General features: G+C 45.7%; 1 protein-coding gene across 2 annotated transcripts in view; it reads right to left on the reverse strand.

The window, feature by feature from the left end:
* Positions 1–5,964, reverse strand: part of LOC140201955 (F-box/WD repeat-containing protein 1A) — a 46,196-nt gene that overhangs the window by 39,820 nt on the left and 412 nt on the right. The gene's annotated exons all lie outside the window — the stretch shown is intronic.

Consider the following 5,964-nt stretch of genomic DNA (forward strand, 5'->3'; position numbering starts at 1 on the left):
ATATTCAGAACTCCTTCAGTGCTGCTTGTGTGTCAGGCCAAATCATGAGCTTGTACAGTAATCACAGGGTGACACAATAGTGTAAAACTACTACAGCACCAGTCATCTCTGATTGGGGTTCAATTCCCACTGTTCCCTCCGTGACCTTGTGGGTTTCTTCCAGGTTCCTCCCACATTCCAAAGAAGTATTGGTCAGGGTTAGTAAGCTGTGGGCATGTTGTGCTGGTGCTGGAAACACGGTGACACTTGCTGGTGCTGGAAACACGGTGACACTTGCACGCTCCCCAGGACAATCCTCGCTGATTTGACGTTACACTGCATGTTTCGAAGTACATGTGACAAATAAAGCTAATCTTTAATCTTTGCTCTGGAGCAGAGCTCACAGTGACTCATGGCTGTGGTCCCCAGTGCCACATCTCACACTTCGCCTGCAACAGAAATTAAAAAAAAACGCAGGTGCTGCAAATCTAAAAATAAAGAGCTGAAACTGTTGGAAAACCTCAGCAGGCCAGGCTGCCTCTGTGGGAAGGAAAAGAGAGTCACCTCACCGTGTTTAAGGCGTAGAATATTACAGCACAATACAGGCCCTTCAGTTCAAAATGTTGTGCCAACCTTTTAATCTACTCCAAACTTGACCTAATTTCCTGTTTTTATTTTGCCTAGTAACAATGATGTAGCTTGTGAACAGAGGTTAAAAAGGGGTTTCTTGATGACCACACAGTACAAATACACACAATACTATACACTGAGTGGGCTTGCGCACGAGCCAGTACAGTACAGGCCATCCATCAGGGAGAGTCAGCACACTGACCCAGCAGACTTGAGATAGCGAAATCCTTGCCGTGTGTGCCTCGTTCAATCGCCATCCGTATCACCGGTTTGCTACTCTCCCTAAACGTTGATGTCACTTTTTATCCTCATTTTCAAAGTCTGTGGACTCTCTTTCGGCTCTCCCAGCCCTACATGCACCAGGGTCTTCCAGTAAAGGCCGCTTGTACACAACCCACTGCTGGGCTGCTTCGAGCCACCCAGACACTGGGCTATCCCTTCCAAATACTCTCCAACACCCTCACCTCTTCGAATAACAGCTGAAACCTCTCTCTCACTCTGACTAAACTCTTGTTCATCTAACCTATTAAATGTTTTTGTTCATCTGCTTCTCTGAATGGACATCAACATCTTAGGGTTGTAGAGCACTACAACACATGCAGGCCCTTCAGCCCATCTAGTCCATGTAGAACTGATATTCTAACTAATCCATTGACCCACACCTGGAATTGTCCTCCATACTTCTCCCATTCATGTACTAATTCCAATTTCTCCTAAAAAAAAGTAAAGGAATCTGTTAGTCTTGCGAGACCATGGATCTGCGCCTGGAAAGTCTTCACTCTCCAGGGTGCAGGCCTGGGTAAGGTTGTATGGAAGATCAGCAGTTGCCCATGCTGCAAGTCTCCCCTCTCCACGACACCAATGTTGTCCATTAGGACCCATACAGCTTGGCACCAGTGTCGTCGCAGAGCAATGTGTGATTAAGTGCCTTGCTCAAGGACACAACACGTTCCCTTGGCTGGGGTTCGAACTCACAACCTTCAAGTCGCTAGTCCAATGCCTTAACCACTTGGCCACGTGCCTAAATGTTGAAATCAACCCGCATCCTCCATTACCGCTGGCAGCTTGTTCCACACTCTCACCACCCCGAGTGACGAAGTTCCCCCTCATTTTCCCCTTAAATATTTCACCTTCCACTCTTAACCTATGACCTCTAGTTCTAGTCTCACCCAACCTCAGTGGAAAAAGCCTGCTTGCATTTACCCCATCTATACCCTCATAATTTTGTATTTTGTTTTTGTGTGCCATACTCCACCAGAGCCTCAGCGACCACTTTTCAATGGTTGTCTTGGAGGAAAGACTCTGTGAGTGGTCCCCCACGTCCTTCTCACAGCGCACTGTTTTTTTTAAAATGAGGCCGAGTTGCAAGCTCGACACTCAACCCAGCATGGATGGAAAGCGTGCCGGGGAGCGGCCTGACTGGATTTGAACTCCGGAACCTTCGCTCTGGAGTTCTGGAGTCCGGCGCTGAGTTTTGTATACCTCTATCAAATCTCCCCTCATTCTCCTACGCTCAGGGAATAAAGTCCAAACCTATTTAACCTTTGCCTGCAACTCAGATCCTGTGAACTCAGCATCCTCGTGAATGCTTTATTTTCTTACATTTCCTTGGTTTGTTACTGCCCCTGAGACGTTTTTACCAGGTTGAAGACTCTACATAAATGTTGTCGAAGGTAAAACAGACTGATTTATAGCATTAAGTGATGTCACCAAGATTACATGCTCTGAACGGAACCTGTGTGCAGAGAGACAGAAACAAATCCCTCTGCAGGTTCAAGGGCACAGTTTGTGGAGTGAACAATCTCATCATTTGTGTGAATGAAGAGACAAATTTCTTATTTTAGCATTAATTGCAATTCTCATGAAAGAATGAACTCCAAATATTTTCAACAAGGCCACCTCATTTTGTGACCATACCACACAAGAGCAGGATTAGGCCATTCAGCCCATCGAGTCTGCTCCCTCATTCCATCATAGCTGATGTATTATCCCTCTCAACCCCATTCTCCAGACTTCTCCCCGTATCCTTCGACACCCTGACTAATCAAGAACCTCAGTCTCTGCTTTAAATATACCCAATGACATGGTGTCCACAGCCACAGAGTACCAAACCATGGAATTCCCTTGCTCCTTGAGGGATAGTAGATGACCTGTCAACAGCAGCAAAGGTGATACAAATGCACACCAAATATTCCCACATTTGATTAAAAACCACAACGAGTACCGACAGAAAACAAAGTCGCCAAGCCAATGAAAATCTGCCTGCTTTGGAGAGCATGTCTTATGAGGAGAGGCTGAGAGATCTGGGGCTTTTCTCTTTGAAGTGAAGGAGGATGAGAGGTGATGATAGAGGTGTGTAAGACAATAAGAGGTATAGATAGAGTGGACAACCAGAGACATTTTCCCCAGGGCGAGATGACTTTGACACACAAATGCTCACAGATCCATGGCTGTTACCACCTGGACCCAATCTCTAAAGGGCTGAGCCCATTGCATTCAGGAGTATAAATAATTCCTGCCCTTCACAAAACACCACTTCCCCCTTACTGACTCAGTCAGTGTCTGTGTCTGTCAGTACCTACATTTCCACTCCACCAACACCCTAACATCCCCCTCCTTTCCCAACCTGCACTCCCCCCTATCCTCAGAGAACCGGAGGAGATACACCTCACAGTTCTCCAACTTCTGACCTGACGGCATCAACATCAATTTCTCCATCTCCCAGTAATTTCTACACCTTCCCTTCTCTATTTTCCTGTTCTCCGTTCTGGCTCTCTTCTCTTCTCATCACCTCCCTATGGTTCTCCTCCTTCTTCACTTTCTCCCTTGGTCCACTCTCCTCTCCTATCAGATTCCTTCTTCTTCAGTCCTTTGCCTCTTCCACCTCTCACCTCCCAGATTCTCACTTCAACCCCTCCCCGACAAACTCACCTTGCACATCTACATAAAATACTGTAGCAGGAAAGCAGCATCCGTCATGAAGGACCCCCACCACCCAGAAAATGTTCTCTTTTTACTGTTGCCATCACTTATCATCTGCCAGCTTGTACTACTCCTCCTCCCACCAAATTCTTATTCAGGCTACTGTCCCCTTCCTTTCCAGTCCTGATGAACGGTCTAAGCCCAAAACATCGACTGTTTACTCCTGTATAAGCTACCTATCATCACGCTCAACATTCATCTACAACGTTAGTCAAGGCCATTGAGTTCAAGTGTTGGGAAGTTATGCCACAGCTTTATAAAACTGTGGTTAGCCTGCCTCTGGTGCATTGTGTTCAGTCCTGTTCACCCCATTATAGGAAGAATGTCCAGCCTTTGGACAGTGTGCAGAATATATCCAGAGCACACCTCATGAAACGCTGTTGCAGGAAAGCAGCATCCATCATCAGGGACCCCACCACCCAGGAAATGCTCTCTTGGTACTGTTGCCATCAGGAAGAAGGTACAGGAGCCTCAAGATTCACACCACCAAGTTCAGAAACAGTTATTACCCCTCAGCCATGAGGCTCTTGAACTAGAGGGGACAACTTCACTTGCTCCATCACTGAACCACAACCTATGGACTCGCATTGAAGGATTCTACATCTCATGCTCTCAATATTTATTGTTTACTTATGTATTATTTCTTCTTTTTATATCTGCAGAGTGTGTCGTCTCCTGCACAATGGTTGAATGCCCTAGTTGGGCAATCTTTCATTGATTCTGTTATGGTAATTATTCTATAGATTTATTAAGCATGCCACAAGAATAATTACCTTAGGGTTGTATATGCTGACACCTGTATTTTGATAATAAGTTTACTTTGAACTTTGAATGAATGATCTTGGTCTGAAACATTTAATAGATATTGCCTGACCTGCTGAGTTCCTCCAGCAATTTGTGGGTGTGCAGCAGAAGAGGTTCACCAGGATGCCACCTGGATTAGAGGTCATAACCTTTAAGAGGTTGGAGAGACTAGGGTTGTTTTCTCAACAGCAGTGGAGGCTGAGGGGAGAGGTGTTTAAGAGGCTCTGAGACAGGCACGTGAATGTGCAGAGAATGAAGGGATTTGGATAGGCATTGTGCCTGTAGAAGGGATTACTTTAGTTAGATTAATTGCTAGTTTAGTTACTTTCATACAACATTCTGGGCTGAAGGGCTTGTTACTGTGCAGTGTTGTTCCATAAAATAACATCTCATGATGGAGGAGCAACACCTCATATTCAGTCTTGGTAACCTCCAACCTGATGGTACGAATACTGATTTCTCTTTCCGGTAATTTCTTTTCCTCTCCTTCTTTCCTTTTCTTCTATTCCCCACTCAGGCCTCTTACCGCTTCTCCTCACCTGCCTATTACCCCCCCCCCCCCCAGTTTCCCTCCTTCTTCCATTTCTCCCACGGTTCACGCTCCTCTCCTCTCAGACTGCTTGTTCTCCAACCCTCTAACTTTCCCATTCCCCTGGCTTCACCCATCGCTTTCTAGCGCATCCTTGTTCCCCTCCCCTCACCTTCTGCTGCTTCTTTTGACTGTATGTAACGAAAAACTCAGCCCTGGCACTAATTCAGTAAACCTCCGGCCCTGTCTCCAGCCCTCTGGAAGTGCTCAGGCCAGAACTGGTTAGCAGATTCTATCCAGAGCCCAACCAGTCACTTAGAAAGCTTTAGTGTTCCATCCTTCCTTTACCTCCTAGCTCTCTACCTATCAACACACAACCTGATTACATACCTCTTCATTGCTGTGTCACACACTTCTCAACATTAATATATCAGCTGCCAGTCTTCTGTCCAATTCTGCCGAGCGCACGTTGTATCTGTGTCCATTCTCACCACAGTCAGTTACATACAGACACTCCTGTGCTGAGCATCACTTTATGTACAATCCTTGTATGCAAGCTGTCTAACGTATTTATATTTATTGTGTTGTTTACCTTTGTGTTTGTTTGTGCTGTGCCTGATCCGAAGCCATTTACTCTCCTTTACATTTGTGTACTGGAAATTACATTAAACAATCTTGATTTGAGGAGGGCTAGTCATTCCTTTGAAATTACCCACTGTACATGATATCCAGATCATTAATGTATAACAGCAGCTGTGATCCCATCAGCACAGCCCCTGGGGAAACAACACCGGATGCCTCCCCACTGTCTGACAAACAACCTTTCACCAATACTCTTCTGACCCTTTGGCAATCCAAGCCGACAACCCCATTGCCTTCAGTTTCCCCAAAGGTCACTATGGAAGAAATGCTGTTCCAAATTAAAAGCGCATTTCATCATTCCACCAATCCCTGAACCTTTATCACCCCTCCGACCGTCTCTGTTGACAAGTTCAATCATTATCACAAGAGCTGACATAGGTCTCAGACCTTCAACTTAC

The sequence above is a fragment of the Mobula birostris genome, chromosome 8 (genome assembly GCF_030028105.1).
Source record: "Mobula birostris isolate sMobBir1 chromosome 8, sMobBir1.hap1, whole genome shotgun sequence".
Lineage (NCBI taxonomy): Eukaryota > Metazoa > Chordata > Chondrichthyes > Myliobatiformes > Myliobatidae > Mobula > Mobula birostris.